The sequence below is a fragment of the Labeo rohita genome, chromosome 5 (genome assembly GCF_022985175.1).
Source record: "Labeo rohita strain BAU-BD-2019 chromosome 5, IGBB_LRoh.1.0, whole genome shotgun sequence".
In the NCBI taxonomy this organism is placed as follows: Eukaryota; Metazoa; Chordata; class Actinopteri; order Cypriniformes; family Cyprinidae; genus Labeo; species Labeo rohita.
In genome coordinates this window covers 25,817,051-25,836,200 of record NC_066873.1, presented here as the reverse complement: position 1 = coordinate 25,836,200, position 19,150 = coordinate 25,817,051, and the positions used below count along the sequence as shown (strand labels likewise).

The following is a 19,150-nucleotide window of genomic DNA, read 5'->3' as shown; positions in this document are numbered from 1 at the left end:
ATATTCAATCCTTGGAGAATCATTTGGCAAATTCTGCACTGTGTACACAGCGCCATCTTCTGGAAACAAAAAAAGCTGTCTGATTAAGCCAAGGAACGCACACAAAGCAGACATGCACACTCATAACACACCTGCACATCATCACATTTCCCTTAACCTGACTCTTTTTGTGTATTGCTATGCTTACATTATCGTGAAAACAGAACAAGACATTATAGGGTCACATATGTAAAGGTTTAGCTCATGCACGCATATACAACATAAAAAAGCACCCCTATTAATTCGGAATGAGCGAAGATAAAAATGAGGCTAAAGATGATCAAGAGCAATCCAGATCCTGAAGTTCTGACTGCACTGGACAGTTTGTTTATGTCGGCATCTGAGCAGGTTATGATGATCAACTACAGTAGTCAACATTTGAAGTGGATCAAAAAAGTTAATCAAAATTGTCCTAAGACTAAAACAGGTATTGTTTTGGCTGCAAGGTTTTTATCCACTTCAAATGTTGACTACTGTATACCTATACTATCGTTCAACAGTTTAGGGTCATCAGAGTGAAAAATAAATATACTAAAATGTATTCAAAATGCATTTCTTTAATGTTAAGTATACTACAAATACATTCACATATGTATGTACTTAATAAAAACACCCTGCAATTGTACTTCTAGTATACTAAATTGGTAAACCTAAAGTCTGCTAAATTGGAAAAAATCAATTTTGTACTTAATGCACTTGCACTTAATGCCACTAAAGATACACTGAAGTCCATTTGATTGTGCTAACATGGAACTATTTCAAGTATACTTCAGGTACACTTTAAATATCTTGCATTTAAAGACAGATATTATTCAAAGATCATACAATCATCATCAATAGTCACATTAAAACACATTTAGGCTTAATATTAATAAATGTGCACTGTGCACAAGTAGTACTCCAAATAAAGTTTAATTATAACTTTATATCAGTAAGTATTAAAATGTCATTAAATATGTTAATAGATCTGAACTACACTTATGCATAATACATTGCTTTTTTTTACTACGGTTTTAGTAAGGAAAAAATTAGTTCAGCAAGAATGCATTAAATTAATAACATGTAACAGACTAACAGTAAAAAAATATTCACATCTATACTATTACAAAAAATATTGCTTTTATTTTGAAAGCTGAAAGTTCAGCTTTGCAATCGCAGCAATAAAATTACATTGAGTTCATCTCAAGAGCACATCATGAGATCCAAAATATCTAAACATCTCATTATCTGCCATTAACAACCAAAAAAGACAATTTCTCTATAAAGACATGCATTAAAAAGGTGAAATGCATCTCTCGTACAAATTCACTTGGGATACAAGCACCTATCTGATGGCTTCCTTCTTTTTTTCACTAGAGGGCAGTATGAAAAATGTACACATCTGACTGTGTGAGTGCCAAGAGCTCAGAGTTTGTCTGGTTAGTATGGTTCCAGGGAGACATGGCCAGCTGAGCAACTGCCATTGAGATGAATGGGAATGTTAATGGCTAGCTTTCTCCAGATATCATAGACGTGTGTGCTCACATGGAGCATTATATTGTGGTCTGCTGTAAGAAAAACAAAGGTACCAGCAAGTGTCTTCTCTTTCGGAGTCGTTACCTAGTTACAGCAGTAAACAGCTGCCAATAGCACTACAATGATACTCACACTGATGTGGCAAACACTGCAGTTCAAAACCATGAACAGAGACCTGTGGAGGCACAACTCAATTCAAAGCATGGTTTGTATTACTGAGGACCTAGTAAACAGGTGTGCCTTTCTCACTCCTGACTGCCTGTCTGTTATAATCAGATGTAGTGAATAATATATCAGTGTAAAAATCATCACCATCTTTGCTCTTGACCTTTATATAAAGCTTAAATCCACCCTTCCTTTCTCAGACTTTTATTTTTTAGACCTGTGCCATTAATCAGGTCTCACTCATCCCGGTTCCTCCTGCATGATATGATGCTATATATCTGTCACAAAGAAAGTTCAAACTTGACCCATGATCAGCACAATCCTGACAAGCCAAAACAAGACTTTGAAAACAGGGTATTAAACATGATTTAAAAAGGCCCTGTTAATGTGTCATCAGTGAATGACATCGGTTAGTCAAAAAATCATTTTAAAATGGGGTCAGAGCTGGTAAGAATTGGTAAATTTAGATATTTCTGTGACGTGATGAGCTCACTGACTCCTACTCATCAAGCGTACTGAAAACATACTTTGGTTCTGCAACAGCTTTATGTGCTTCCTTGCTTGATAATCCTGTTTGTTTCTTTGTTGTTGTTTGTCTGTCAAGTAGGAAACAAATCTGTTTATCAATCCCCATTACCTAAGTAAAAGATGAAAGTGTATTTATGTTTGTATCAGAACATACAAAGAGAAAAACCTGTAGGATGATGTCATCGTTTGTTACACAGTATGTGTGTGTGTTTCTATAAAACAGAAAGAATGACAATAAACCCCAAATCCACTGACTTACTCACAGTAGCAGCTGACCCAGTTTTCCCTGCACAGTCTCCCCAAAGATTTTGCAATGTTTTGAGGAGGCGTTAAAAGCATTTTTACGTGCCCAAATCCTAAGCACTTCAACATTCTTACAGAAACAGCCTCAAGTTATACCAACAACATGTGTGCTCTTATTTATGTTTGTTGGACAGACCATTATTATCCTTTCTATAATGATGGACCACACACTTAAAACCTGCAGACAGCTAATTTTATATGTAAAATGTATAAAAATGCACATTTTCAATGGTCACAGATATAGTACTGTATACATGTGCAACATTCAAACAAAGAGTTGTTATAAAGGAACATAATAGAAGAAAAAAAAAACAGTTGCAAGCACAATCCAAAGTTTAAGGTTGGTCACACAGGCTGTCCTTAACATCTATCCATCTATTAAATAACTACAAGACATAAAGAAGAAGTGGCAAACATTTCAGCTTCTTTAATTAAGCACACTGCTGCAGTCTTCCTCTATGAAATGTGTATATGCACTATTTAAAAACCTTCACTCGTCACTATCTTTGAAATTTTAATTACTTATCTATTCACAGAGCAAAATCAGTCGTTCTTTTATCTTAGCTTTTTTATCTTTTCTTTATGCAGATGAGATGAAGAGCTTTGATAATCTGAGTCATGTATCAATATCTCTGACAGACTGTTATGCAATGCTTTGCAATACTGCAACAATCCTGTACATGTGCTCGCAGACACACTTGTGCTCACATGCACCTGCACACGCTCATACAAACATGTCAGAGGCAAAGAGACACATTGCATCATGCACAGATTCTTGAGTACATTAAATCAGAGGTCTCCAACCGCAGGGTTGCGACCCACTACCGGGCCGTGGAAGAATTTCTACCAGGTCGTGGGAACGTACTTTCGTTGTATGCGATTGATATGGAGTAACAATTTGGTGATTTAATGTTAAATTAGTAAATAAAAGATTGCTCTGATCTGTCATATAATCTATTAGGGCTTAAACGAATCGCAGTTGATCCGTGATAGTACAAACCAGGTCCAGACCCCACCGTTCGGCATGTGATTTGCAGATGAATTTGCCAATTTTCACATTCAAGCTATTTAAAACCACAAGAAGAAGAAACGAAACTGAACTCGATTTGTTACTTACGCTCTGTTCTTGCACACACACAAAGCGCGCACAAGCATAGAGATGTGTTTCAGACAGCGCGGCAAACCGAGTTGATTCCTCTTTCATGTCTCCCCGCATTTTAGATACATACGCATGGGGGTTTGCCGTTACGTCGCAATATTGGAAATATCTCTGTTTTAAACCACGAAAGTGAGTCAATGGATATCACACAATTAGTTGTGCCGGTGAACGTCTTAACTTCAGTCAGTTCACTATACAGAAAGCGAAAATAAAAAAACTGATGCTAAAAAAAAAAAACCTAACTGCATTAATGGCACATACACTGTAAAAAATAAAAAAAACATCTGTTGAGTCACCTTAAAATAATTAGTTACCCTGCTGCCTTAAAATTTTAAGTTCAGTCAACTAATATAAGTTTAGTCAACTTGAAATGTTAAGTTGTACTAAGTAACAACTTGGATATTTGTGTTTGCTAAACTTAACAGATGGGTAAGTAACCCAGCTGCCTTAAAATTTTAAGTTGATTCAACTCAAATATCTAAGTTGTCACTTAGTATAATTTAACATTTTAAGTTGAATAAACTCTTTTTGAGTTGACTGAACTTAAAATTGTAAGGCAGCCAGGTTACAAATTATTTTAAGTTGACTCAACAAATAGTTTTTTACAGTGTATTCTCTCAGAGACGACAAGAGACGAATCTACTTCAACATATGTCGATAACAGTGTCCAAAACAACTGACTAAATTATATAATAAAATAGATAATACATGGTCTAAAATATAGTTTTCCTAAAATGGAACAGTCAAATGCTAAAAATCACAGCGAGCGTCACATGCACTTTAGTGTGTGTACTACACAAAACCGCTCGTCTGCTCCATTCATTAAAACAGAGACACACAGAACATGCAGTATTCACATTTAAATGATATTTTTAAGTGAGTGTAATGACCTACTTTTGATTAATTCATTCAAACTTTGACAAATTCCGTGACATTCCGCGTTATTCAGTAAATTCCGTTTTTATGACTGGATTCTGCGATTCTGTCAGCGTTTTCCGCATTGCGGAAATCACAGGGCCCTAGTTGTATATGGGAATTATTTCTTATATATGTATGTGCAGCAGCAGTATTTCATACATGGTCGCAGCAGCAAGTCTTGGTACTTGCTCTGCTGCAGCTCAGCTACCAGAGCTATTCTGCAAAGACCAAACACATTAACAATGCTAAACCCTCCAAGAGCTGTCTTGATAGAAACAGAATTTAAAACTTTAGTGCTATAAAAAGGCAATGCTGCCTTGTTATTTCTGTAATATTAGATTTATAGAGACATGTAGGATTTCTTCTATCAGATATTGTCTGTCAACAAGTTTCAAACGCAAGTAAAATAATTTGAACTTTAAAATTAAAATTGATCTAAAAGGAACAGGTTGCACTTGAAACATTTGTGTTGAAACTGAAATGATGAAACTGTAAACTATGCACAATAACAGACTGAATGAATAGAAGCACTTAGTCACTGTCACATGCTGGAGCCACTGATGCAGCACAGGCAGAAAAAGAGATCTGGTCACATTGATGAATTCAACAAAATCTCTGATGTCATTGTTTAAAGTATTCACAAACAAGCACTGAAGGATTTAGATACCAAGAAAGTAAGTTACTTGTACTTCTGGAAAAAATAAACAGATAGATCTTTGCTTTTCTGCACTCTGTACACAAATCACAAGTTGTGTATGTACTGTATTTTAGCTTGGGGTAAGTTTCATTTTTAATTCTAAATGAAAGAAAGAGATCTCAACCTTGTTTATCACAGACGGAACCTTGGATAAATATTTATATATAGTCTCACACCAGTAATAGATCACAGGAAATTTCAAAGTCTTGCAAATTATTTAAAGTAAAATGAAAAAGTTCAGACACATATAAATATTTCACCTTGATGTATTTTCAGGGAGAGGAAGTTAAGAAGACCTCAAACAGCTTGGTAGAAGCCTGAAATGACACTCCAAAAAGATACGCATACAAATTTGAATTTAAATTTCTATTACTGGTCTAATACTGGACCAGACTTAGCAATACAAGACCGGCACCTTAGCATTTGTTTTTAGTAGCGCTGGCAAACGATTAATCGTGTTTAATCGCATACAAAAAAAAAAAGTTTGACTTTGCCTAATATATGTGTGTGTACTGTGTGTAATTACTATGTATATATAAATACACACAAATTAATGTATATATTTATGAGAAATGTTTTGTACAAAATATTTTATTTATATATAAAATCTATAAAAAATTATAATAAATACATAAACTTGTAAATATTTCTTAAATATATACATGAATGTGCTTGTATTTATATATACATAATAATTACACACAGTACACAGACATATATTAGACAAACTTAAACTTTTATTTTATGCGATTAATCGCGATTATTCGTTTGCCAGTCCTAGTTTTTAGCTTCACTCTATGCAGTGTTCACATTTTCCTATACACTTAACATTGCAAGTTCAGATGACTTGACAAAATCAGAGCACCTGGATTAAACTGCATAGTCATCAAACACTTGAATCACACACAAATCGTTTCAACTAGGGCTGGCAAACAATTAATCGCGATTAATCGCACAGAAAATAAAAGTTTGAGTTTGCCTAATATATGCGTGTGTACTGTGTGTAATTATTATGCATATAAATACACACAAATTAATGTACATATTTAAGAGAAATATGTTATGTACAAAAGATTTTTATTTATATATAATATATTCTATAAAAATGCTAATAAATACATATACTTGTAAATATTTCTTAAATATATACATGAATGTGCTTGTATTTATATATGCGTAATAATTACACACAGTACACACACATATATTAGTCAAACTTTTATTTTGTATGCGATTAATCGTTTGCCAGTCCTAGTTTTAACATGATATATACTGATCAAATATAATTTGATTCTATACACACACACACACACACACACACAGACTGTATACAGTATATATTAGTGGTGTAACGATACACATATTCGTATTGAACCATTCGGTACGAGGCTTTCGGTTCGGTATGTATTACAAACCGAACGATTTGTTGGGCTAATCCTATTACATGTGGAAAACAAAAGAGCTTAAAGTGTGTGAAATATAATGTTCTCAGTGCCACTGTGCTCAACAAGGCAGCCCAAACGACATAACAGGCATCAGTGAGCATTTGAATGTTCTGTGATAGTTGCATATGAATCCCTCAGTTGTCCTCAGTGTGAAAAGACGGATCTCAAAATCATACAGTCATTGTTGGAAAGTGCTCAAATACACAAAAATGCTGAAAAACCAAAGAATTTGTAGGACCTGAAGGATTTTTCTGAAGAACAGCAGGCAGTTTAACTGTTTAGGATGAACAAGGGACTCAAGAACAACTCTCACTAAACTTCAGGTAAAAAAAAAAAAAAATAATGTAATAATACTGTATTAAGAATCAAACTTTTAAACAGGGTCATTTTTATATGTTCAACTATTATTTTCTCTTGTGAATTATATGTAAACATCTTATATATGAAATATCTCATTCAGGTCAGTACTAAAAAAAATAACATATTTTGTATGATCCCTCTTATTTTGGTTAAATAATTAACATTTTGCAGATTCTGCAAGGTGTATGTAACCTTTTGACTTCAACTGTACGTCATACTGACTGCCTAGCAAACACATTTCAGTTAGAATAAATCAACTTCATGAGGCCAATACTAGCCGATTAGAACATACCCTTTGTTTTACTATAGTAACATGCTGTTTCCTCAGCCTATTGTTACTGTCAACAGCTCATAACATGCCACATGCTTCTATGTGCAAGACTGAATGCCTGTTTGGGTGTTTGTGTGTCTACAATGAAGGAAGTCTAAGGGTACCAGTGGAAATGATGCACATTCTTTAGTTTTCCTGTTGTGACCCCACACAGTTTTCTGTGTATGTGTGTTTTTGCAGTAAAATGTGAAGTATGTCAGTATACATGTGTCAGAGCTTGTCCCTGGTGCGTACAGTGTTGCCCATGTTTGCAACAATAACTATTAATAAGCTACTGAATTTGAGGAACAACAGAATTAATGGTCTGCAGTCATTTCTGAGTCAGAAACATGTGTTGAAGGCTATATGTATTTGTGAAGGAATGTCTTTTCCTGTTTTGTTCAAGGACAAATACACTGGGCATTGTGTGTGTGTGGATGCCCAGGTCAAAGTGTCAGACGCACATCACTCACAGCATGACGCATCACAGCAGCGATCAGAGCTTCCTCTCCCTCCCTCACAAGCTGTTACCATGACAATGACAAACAATCTGCACTTCAGCTGCTGGGGAAAGTTTATAGAAAGTCCCTCGGTTTTTGGTCCAAACTGGGGGTTTCTTCAATGACAAAAAGAGTTTTGTATAGAAATGTAGTGTTTAGAGCACATCATAAAGCATGTGATTACATGCAAAAAGATACGACTGTCATCATCAGCTTCTGTGTTTGTGCACGTGTGACTAACTCTGTCATAATAGCTGTGTCAGTGGCACTTCATTAACAGATTCCGTTTGACTAATCATGAAAGAATCAGATGACCAACTGATTGTTTGTAACGAGGAGAGAACAATGAGTATCCTGTTTTACAGACACATACACAGAGCTTGACTTTTTCAGCTGCATCTTAAACAAGTATTTCAAGAAGTGATTTTGAAGAATGACAAATTCCACATCCTCTTCATTGGCCAATGTTAACAAGGCGAGTCTAACCACACTACAAAAATGTAAACACATATTACAGCGGGTTCATTACTAAAAATAAGGCCCCATTTACAGCATTAACCCACGTTTCAAATCCGGATAGTATCTTCATATTTTTAGGTGGATTGCATTTACACCTTTCGTTGGGTTGCATTAATCAACTAGCAAATTTTGACAAAAACTGATGTCCTATTCATAATGCTTACAAACATGTTACATTTCACAAACATTTACACAAGTAAGCTAACAAGGATGACAACTGACGGGAAGAAAATAAAGTTTCAGCGTCCTTGAAAAATACACAGGGAGAGAGGGAGGATTTAATTTGCGGAGAGCAATGAGATTTTCGAAATGCCATCCAATAAAATAATTAATGGGATACTGTTCATTAAATGGAGTGACCACCTCACAAAACAGCATGCAGTGCTGGTTTTCACATTTGAAAGAGTATAGTAAGATTAAAGTGCCCCTATTATGCAATTTTTAAGACTCCTAATATTGTTTTAGGAGTCTACTACATGTCTCTTTAAACGCAAATGAGCTGCTGCTCCTGCCCCCTTTTCTAGAATAGAGCTGTGCCTTTACAGCTCAGGTCTCACATATTCTGTCATAAAACATCAGTTTGGTTATCATGCATATCGCGCTGAAATCATGTCAGTTTAAACTTGATATAGGTTTTTTTTGAGCGCACACATCCAAAGCATGCGCATAGAAAGTGGCTTCACACGGAATGTGAGTACTAAAAGTTCTCTTTTGTGTCTTATTGCACTGTAAAATACACACAAGTTTATGTTTAAAACACACAGGAGTAACAAAAACAGTCGGTTATGTCTGTAAAGGCAAACAGCTTGGAAAGAAATTGCATGTTTATATTAGATCTGTGTGGCAACAGCGTAATATACAGTAAATAAATCAATAAATCCACTGCTCTTGTCTCCACGGAGGCTGGGACTTTAAATAGTGTTATGTGCTCGTCTGTGCAGCCAATAACAGAACAGTTAGCATGCTTTGCTCGAACTTTTGCCATGCCGTTAGAACTGAGAACACAATGGCGGCGCCTTCGATAAAAACGTGCAGATTAAGAGGCGGTAATATTATAATTAGATCCACTTTCTACATCACAGGGGGGAAGGAAATCTGAGCGTCATGTTTTTTCACAAGCTTGCGGAGAAAGGCTTACCCCAACAAAAAAAAATAAAAAATAATAATAATCTACTGGTTTGTTCTTTTTCACACTTTCTGGGTTGGTAGATGCACTGGGGACCCAATTATAACTCTTAAATATGGAAAAAGTAAGATTCCCCTTCAGGAACTTGAGCCGCGTCGAAACGCTTTGGGAACGCCTTCAGCGTGACCGTGCTCTGAATCACATGTGTAATCAGTCCAATGGCGTCAACGGCGGGTGACGTCACCAACCAGGAAGCTATAAATACACGTGCGTTGGAAACCGGCGTCAGCTTCTGTCTTTCAGCAGCGCTCTGTGTATGTGTGTTTTGTGCTCGTTTTGGTTGCTAGTTTGCACCACTTTTATTTCTGAGCACAATGTCTAAGAAGAGTGAGAAGACTAAGAACATAGACAAACCATGTTTTAGAGCGTGTGTTCCTCCCTGCCCTCGCTACATCACGAGCGGGGATACACACGCTCTATGCGTGGTTTGTCTGGGAGTGGAGCATGCGGCATCGGCTTTCGAGAAAGCCGATTGCCCGCATTGCGATCTTCTTCCGATGCGCACGCTCCGCTCCCGGAAGGCTCTCTTCGAGGAGGGAGCCTTCACCAGCGCTCCTCGCGGGTCTGGTCCCGCTTCCGCCGAGGCGGAGCGGGCACTGCACTCGTGGGGTTCGCAGTTGGATCTGCTGGAGGGTATGGAGACGGGTGTCCCCCTATCTTCTGCCTCACCCGGCAGATCCGCAGCCCGGTCCGCGGGATCGGAAGCCCGCACTGCGGTTTCTTCCCCCCCGCGGATCGGGCTCGACGGTCCGTCTCTCATCCTCCGAGGGGGGTGAGGTCGAGATCGTCGATACACCTCAATCTGTGCAATATGAGGAGCTGCTGGAGGTTGTGACTCGTGCGGTTGAGAAGCTTAAAATAGATTGGCCCGCCGAGTCACAGGCCGAGCCTCAGAGAAGTAGACTGGATGAGAGATTTCTGCAGTCTCGGCCACCTTCAGCCCGCCGGAGCCTTCCCTTTTTTCCCGATCTCCACACCGAGGTGTCGAGATCGTGGAATTCCCCTTTCTCAGCCCGCTTGTTCATCCCCGCTTCCTATAATTATGGCAGCGTTGCGGGGCTGGATGAGCGCGGCTATAGAGCGATGCCACGGGTGGAACAGACTCTCGCCAGCTATCTGTCCCCCGGTTCGGCATCGTCTCTCAAGGCTCCGGTATTGCCGACCAAACCGCTGCGAGTCACCTCAGCGTTGGTCGGCAAGGGGTACACGGCGGCAGGTCAGGCTGGTGCGTGTCTGCACACGATGTCCGTGTTGCAGGCATACCAGGCTGACCTGCTAAAAGAGCTGGATGAGGGAGAGGAGATCAAAGATGCTGATATCGCGGAGGTTAGGAGGACCGCTGATCTTGCTCTCCGCGCCACTAAGGAGACCGCTCGCGCTATCGGGCGGTCTATGGCTGCCCTAGTGGCCGCGGAGAGGCATCTTTGGTTGACCCTGTCCGATATGAAAGAAAAGGACAGGGTCTTCCTTCTGGACGCCCTGCTTTCGCCTTCTGGCCTGTTCGGCGACTCCGTTAACTCGGTCGTCGACAGGTACCAGGAGGCTCGTAAACAAGCGGCGGCGTTCCAGCGGTTCCTCCCCCTCCGCCATCCAGCTCGCGAGGCTGCTGGGCGGGAGCAGCCTCGGCCGTCTACCAGCTCCTCATATAGACAGGCACAGAAACAGAGCGTGGCCACTCGCACTCCGCCCCATCGAGAGCAAGTGGTCGTACGCTCTAAGTCGGGGACTTCTAAGGCGAGGCGCGACCTGAGGGTCGTGCTGCAGTCTAAGAAGTCCTCGACTAAGCGGTCCTGACAGTTCAGGACCGCTGAGGGGCAGCCAAGGGGGTAAGGCGGGGTGCACCGCATTCCTCGGTGTCCGCCTCCCCCCTGTGCCCTCAGGAGACCGTTTCGCTAACCCTGCCGGTGCTTCAGGGCGCAGCGGCCTCCAGCGAGCATATACCTCGGTTTCTCCCGCCCGGCAATGTAGCGGGGCCGGGGAGCTCGCCACCCCCGAGGGGGTCTCTGAGGCCGCTAGTTCAGGTGCTTCCTGCCGGGCAACCGTTACAGGACACCGTTCTAGCGGCTCAACAAACACCAGAGGCCAGTCTCGAGAGACTGGTTCCCTTAGTAGATCATTTGGCAGCGTGGAAACTACTGCCCAATGTGCCTGCTTGGGTCCTGCGTACTGTAGAAAGAGGGTATCGAATACAGTTCGGCGCTCCTCCGCCGCCATTTGTCGGGGTCTCTCCCACCTTGGTGGGCCCCGAGCAGGGTCTGGTAATGAAACAAGAAGTAGTTTCTCTTCTGAGGAAGGAGGCCATCGAGGTGGTCCCTCCTCACGACAGGGAGTCCGGGTTCTACAGCCGGTATTTCATTGTTCCGAAGAAGGATGGGGGCCTGCGTCCCATTTTAGATCTTCGTGTTCTGAACCGCTCAGTCATGAAGCTGAAGTTCAGGATGCTTACTCTCAAGCAAGTAGTGTCATCAGGTCCGAGGACTGGTTTGTGACGATAGATCTGAAAGACGCGTACTTCCATGTCTCCATCCTTCCTCAACACAGGAAGTTCCTGAGGTTTGCTTTCAGGGGCGAAGCATACCAATATCGGGTTCTTCCGTTCGGCCTAGCACTCTCCCCCCGCACTTTTACCAAGTGTGTGGATGCAGCTCTGGCTCCGCTGCGACTCCAGGGCATCCGCATTCTAAACTATATCGACGACTGGTTAATCCTAGCACAGTCGGAACAGTTAGCGGCTCAGCATCGAGATGTTGTGCTCGCTCACATGAAAGAGTTGGGGCTGAGACTGAACGCCAAGAAAAGTGTGTTGTCTCCATTACAGAGAACCACTTATCTAGGTGTGGTGTGGGACTCGACCACGATGCAGGCACGGTTGTCTCCTGCTCGGATAGAGTCGATCCTTGCTGCAGTCAGGAGAGTCAAAGTAGGCCGGTCACTCACTGTCAAGCAGTTTCAACAACTGCTGGGTCTGATGGCGGCTGCGTCCAACGTGATACCTTTTGGCCTGCTGTACATGAGACCCCTACAGTGGTGGCTCAAAACCAGGGGGTTCTCCCCGAGGGGAAACCCGTTTCGCATGATCAAGGTCACGCGGCGATGCCTACGTGCCTTGGACATGTGGAGGAATCCCTGGTTCCTGTCTCAGGGGCCGGTGCTGGGAGCTCCTTGTCGCCGCGTGACGCTAGCAACAGATGCTTCCCTCACCGGTTGGGGTGCGGTCATGAGTGGCCACACCGCCCGCGGTCTGTGGAGAGGTCACCAACTCACTTGGCACATAAATTGCCTGGAGATGCTGGCCGTGTTCCAAGCGCTGAAGCACTTTCTCCCGGACCTAAGAGACCGGCATGTGTTGGTCCGCACCGACAACACATCGGTGGTCTCTTACATCAACCACCAGGGAGGTCTGCGTTCGCGCCCCTTGTACAAGCTGGCGCACCAGATCCTTGTGTGGTCCCGGGGCAAACTCCTCTCGCTGAGAGCGGTTTACTTACCGGGGTACTTAAATGTGGCAGCAGACATCCTGTCGAGACAGGGGCCGAGGCCCGGGGAATGGATGCTTCACCCCGAGGTGGTGAAGCAGATCTGGAGAGTTTTTGGTCCAGCCCAAGTGGACCTTTTTGCCACGAGGGAGAACACGCAATGTCCCCTCTGGTACTCTCTAGCTCATCCAGCTCCCCTGGGGCTGGATGCCATGGTACAGACGTGGCCGAGGCTTCGTCTGTACACCTTTCCCCCGATCGCTCTGCTCCCGGGAGTTCTAGAGAGAGTGCGCCGGGACGGGGTGTCCCTCCTTCTAGTAGCCCCGTACTGGCCGGGCCGAGTATGGTTCTCGGACCTGATTTCTCTCCTCCTTTTCACTTCTTGGTGTGAACGCCACCAGCAGGACCCAGTTAACTGCCCAGTTGGTACAGTGCTGGAGTTCCTGCAGGATAGGCTTTCCGCAGGGTTATCCCACTCCACCCTGAAGGTCTACGTGGCGGCCATTGCGGCCTACCACGCCCCTCTCGGTGGTCTCTCTGTGGGTAAAGACCCCCTTGTCTCTCGTTTCCTCCGCGGTGCACTGAGGCTGAGGCCTCCTGTACGTTCTCGTGTCCCCTCATGGGACTTGTCGCTGGTGCTAGAGGCTCTCTGTAGGCCTCCTTTCGAGCCTATTGAAGAGATTTCCGATCGTCACCTTACGATTAAGACAGTTTTGCTTATTGCTATTACTTCTCTTAAGAGAGTTGGGGATCTCCAGGCCCTTTCAGTGGCCCCTTCTTTTCTGGACTTTGCTCCAGGTTTGGCAAAAGCTTTTTTGCACCCTCGTTCGGGTTATGTCCCTAAAGTCCCCTCCTCAGCACCACGGCCAGTCGTACTTCAGGCCTTTTGTCCTCCTCCCTTCCGGGAGCCCGACCAGCAGAAGCTAAACTGTATGTGTCCAGTTCGAGCGCTGGACACGTACGTCCACAGAGCAGCCAGGTGGAGAAAATCTGATCAGCTTTTCGTTTGCTATGGTCCGGCTAAGCGTGGCTTTCCGGCCACCAAACAAACCTTAAGTCGTTGGATAGTGGATGCTATCTCTACTGCATATGAGTCCTCTGGTCTCCCTCCTCCTTTAGGGGTCAAGGCTCACTCAACCCGGAGTGTTTCGGTCTCCAAAGCTTTTCTTGAAGGTGTCTCTATTCAGGACATCTGTAATGCTGCGGGATGGTCCACGCCCCTTACTTTTGTCAGGTTTTACGACCTGGACTTGCGAGTCGCTCCTGGCTCTTCTGTCCTTTGTCCTAGCTCTTCCTAGGCAGGGACTCGGCTTCTGGCGGCGTGGGCATCTCGTTCCCAAAGCGTTTCGACGTGGCTCGAGTTCCTGAAGGGGAACGTCTCAGGTTACGTATGTAACCCTGGTTCCCCGAGGGAACGAGACGCCGCGTCTCGAGGCCCTCATCCTGTATCCCTGCGAGCGCTGCTTCTCTCCTGAAGCTGACGCCGGTTTCCAACGCACGTGTATTTATAGCTTCCTGGTTGGTGACGTCACCCGCCGTTGACGTCTCGCTCTTCCATTGGACTGATTACACATGTGATTCAGAGCACGGTCACGCTGAAGGCATTCCCAAAGCGTTTCGACGCGGCGTCTCGTTCCCTCGGGGAACCAGGGTTACATACGTAACCTGAGACGTTTTCATGATATGTCACCTTTCACTACCATTCTTTCAAGATATTAAAGATTTGTCTTGTGTTCACCAATGCTGCACTTATTTGATCAAAAAATGCAGTAAAAACTGCAATAATGTGAAACAAATTTTCTTATGTATTATTCCATTCCATTACGCCACTCTTTAGTGTCACCTGATCCTTCAGAAATAACTCTAATATATGACTTAATGATTAAGATTTCTAGACAAACAGAGAGTTCAAAAGAACAGTATTTATTTGAAATAGCAATCACTGTCACTTTTGATCAATTTAATGCAGTTTTGCTGAAGTATTCATTTCTTTTACTGACCCCTAACTTTTGAACAGTGTCAGTCACTTTGGATAAAAGCATCTGTCGAATGCATAAAATGTAATCCAGTCACAGGAAACACAAATTAATTCCAGGTGTAACAGGAGTCTAAGTGGAGGAGGATACCAGACCAATCAAAGGTTTCAGAGCCACAGTGAAAATTTCAGAAGAGGTGCGGGGAAAAATCGTCGGGTGCTGGGTTGAGCTCTGACTGACAGAAGCGGTGCTGGAAACAGACACGTAGAGAAGAGGATGAGAGAGTTTCGCCAGCGGGACGAGAAAGAGTGTGTGACAGAAGAGAAATGAAGGCAGTTAACATTCCACAGGTAAAGTCCCCTACTGAATAAACCCAGAGAGTCTGTACTGTCATATATCTCACACGAGGAAAAACTAACAAAGTGCTCGAGACGGGTGTTTTGCAAGTGAAATGAGAATGTCTTATCTAGTCTCTCTTTCTAAAGACCTAGTTATTAATTTTCATTCATACCTTCCCCTATTCAGACCGTGATTGACCGTACATATTGTCACGGCTGTGGCGGTATTGAGACTGTTGTTCTTTCTCCCTGGCTTCCTGTCTGTCTCTTTATTTTATTCTGGTACGACAGGCAAAGATTAGGGATTAGCTGCTAGACAATTTGGAAGAGCATGGAAGACATGTAGATACTGTGCAAAGAAAAGGAGTATTGCAGCATGATTTATTTTCGTGGCATGGCTGCTACCAATCACTCTAGCATTCCCAAACAGCCCGGTTCCGAGGAATGGCCGGTGTAGGGCCTCAAGTGCAGTGACCCCTGGTAATCCCTGTGCTCTCCAGGCCCACTTCCTTCCCTTCAGCTGCAGCCTCACTCCCTGCCCTGTCTCAGACTATTAATAGAGCAACAATGATCTGTGAATACAGTCCAGCATGGAGTGCCCTACAATGGTTGACAAACCGGTTTGCATTTTAGTATTCTTAAGCAGATGTTGAAAGCAATGGTGTGCACGTCAATCAAGTTTGACACAAACTGGCATGTGTACATCCTGGTATATAGCCTAGGGAAACTATAATAATATTGATGAATGGACAGCAAAAATAAAATCAAATGAAAAGCACGCACATTCCGGGAAACCTGGGACAAACATGACAAATTGTCTGATGAAGAGCCTGCATGCTCGAAACGTCAGGTATGCGATAGTCTGTTATTTAACTTGTTTTTGGAGCCTAGTTGTGCCGACTTGTTTTGTCTATATTCAATATTGATGAATGGTCAATATTCAAATTCGGTCACAGTTCTTGCCATTAACAAATTTGCTGCTTATTAATAGTAAGGTACTTGTTTGGTTTAGGTATTGGGTAGGATTAGGGATGTAGAATATGGTCATGCTGAATAGATGCTTTATAAGTACTAATAAACAGCCAATATGTTAATAATAGGCATGCTAATAAGCAACTAGCTAATAGTGAGAATTGGTCCCTATACTAAAGTGTTACCTAAAATTATGTATTTGGTCAAAAAAAGTGCATAATACAAATTTATCACTAAAGACATAAAGTCAAAGTCGGTACAAAAAAATGGATATTCATTTTTAAATCTGCCAAAGATTAAATTTAACAATGTTGTTAAAATTTTGTGTTTGTTAGAATTAATTTTAAGTGAGTGCTAAATGGCAAAATAGATCATCTAAATGTAAAAAATGGAAGAATGAACATGAACAACTATATATCCAACACAAATCAATATGAATAAATATTTTAATATGTGTATGCTTAATATGTTGAATATGTTGTACATTCCTATTATATTTGTAAAAAAAGAAAAATACGTAAAAAAATAAAATAATATAGAATAACATACTTCATATTAGATTCTATCATACATTTACTTCCAAATCCACTTTTTAAATTCTATTTTAAAATTGACTCATCTGCCAAAACTATGCAATGTCTTTGAATCATCTATTCTCATAAAATAATCAAATTTGCAATTAATTTGGTAACACTTTACAATAAGGTTCATTAGTTCACATTAGTAACTATTTCAGTTAACATGCACTAAGAATGAACAATACTTCTACAGCATTTATTAATCTTAGTTAACATTAATTTCAACATTATCTAATGCATTATTAAAATCACAAGGTGTGTTTGTTAACATTAGTTAATTGACTGTGAACTAACACGAACAATGACTGCATTTTTATTAACTAACATTAACAAAGATTAATAAATAGTGTAGTAAATGTATTGTTCATTGTTTGCTCATGTTAGTTAATATATTCACTAATGTTAAAAAATAAACCTGTAAAGTGCTACTATTAATTCCAACCTCAATTTTTGATTAAAAAAAAAAAAAAAAAGATTTTTCATAAATGAATAAACTGACCTCACTGATTGTACATTAGAGATACCTAATGTCTTTGATACAGGTTCTCCTAGTGCAATTAGACGCAGACCTTCTACACTGAGCAGAGACAAGTTCAGAAACATCAGTTTATCAGATACAAAACTTCACAAAATGAGAGTTGCTTTCCAATCAGAATAAGAACTTTTACAATAACTAAACAAAGTAAGAGGAACTTGCTGATGTACAGCTTGGCTCCACAACTCCAGAACATTAAACCACTCGAGTTTCTGATTAGTTCTTATAAGTTTTCACCTGTCCACATACACATATACACGCACACACTCACACTGTCAGTGATCCACAAACAGCGGCGGGAGAATGAAAAGTAATCCCTTACCTCACTCACTCCAACAGTGCCGAAACACCTCACACCATCACTTCATCAGCACATGGAGAACCAACAGTTACACGTCCCACTGTCCAGTAACAGTCCAGTTACATCCAAACTCTCTCCCTTTCTTGTTTCTTCATTCACATACTCTCTTTCTAGCGGGAATAGCAGAGTGTGTGTGAGAGCGAGTGTATGCTAGCGCTAGACTCCGGCAGGGGCATTCACTGCAAACAGAGTTCAGACCCTCCCCTTTACACAAGATCTAAGCCATGCGAGCAGAGAGAGAGAGCAAAAAAAAAAGAGCAAGAGAGAGAGAATGTGTGTAGGTATGTTATGTGTGAAAGAGAGTGCAAGAGGAAAAGGATTGTCTTTCCTTCACGGAGAACAATAATAGAAGCTCAACTAATATACAAACAAACAGGACATGCAGACATTATCGAAGAAAAAAACTTTTTCAGGTCATTTTGTCATTAGGTGTGACTAAGTAAATTTACATATGTTTAAAAGGAAGAAAAGCACTTGTATTCCCCTTTCCCCCTGTTCTTCTTGCACACACACACACACACACATATGTACACGCGGCTGTGTAAGGGAATGCCGTTGTTCATTGACGCCCTCAGGGTAGAGGGAGGGTGGGGTCAAGAGCAGGGAAAGCAAAATTCCAGACGGATACTGGACCAATCAGACGTCAGGCTGTGGTCGAGAAGGCAAAGACATCAGGATTGGGTTCTACTACAGCCGAGAAGCAGCACTCTACACAAAGAACAGAACAGAAGCCAACCTCTCATTAAAAAATCATTACACACTCACACAACTTAGAATAAACCAATGTGTGGAGGGCTCTACACAACTAAGTCCAAGCAGGGATGTCACTAGAGATTCATGAACAGGGGAGCTAAGCCTCTTTTAATGGGGTCTCCCACAACAAACTTTTCTGAAGCCCCCAAAATATTTTTTCCTATGATGTATTTTTAATCTAACAATGGGTGTAAAAGTCTACTCGTTTCATAGTTTGTGTTAGACACCGATCTAGTATGACTAACGTTTAGCAAATAAAGAAATTTAATACCACTCTGGTTTCATCCAAAAAGGCCGTACTATGTACCCAAAATACCTTACTTTAGATTTTAGTTTGCGAGAGAGAAATAACAGAGCAATATGAAGACATGGATGTCATATTATACCACTAGAAAAAAAAATTAGTTTTACCCTTTTGTAGAGCCGTCTTAATTCCATGATACAAAAATGCAGACAGGACTGCAGAGTCCAGTCATAAAAATTGACACAATGTTAGGGCCCTATGAAATCCATTTTA

The 19,150-nt window shown here is 41.5% G+C and overlaps 1 protein-coding gene across 4 annotated transcripts in view; it reads right to left on the bottom strand.

Moving 5' to 3' along the window:
- The window catches only part of dab2ipb (DAB2 interacting protein b), a 177,759-nt gene that overhangs the window by 106,453 nt on the left and 52,156 nt on the right, over positions 1–19,150 (bottom strand). Inside the window, exon 1 of one of the 4 annotated variants that reach the window (XM_051110804.1) lies at positions 17,842–18,050. The exons of the other annotated variants lie outside the window; for them this stretch is intronic. The gene's annotated coding sequence lies outside the window, so the exon portion shown is untranslated. Of the gene's footprint in view, positions 1–17,841; positions 18,051–19,150 lie in introns of those variants that run through there. 4 annotated transcript variants of the gene reach the window in all.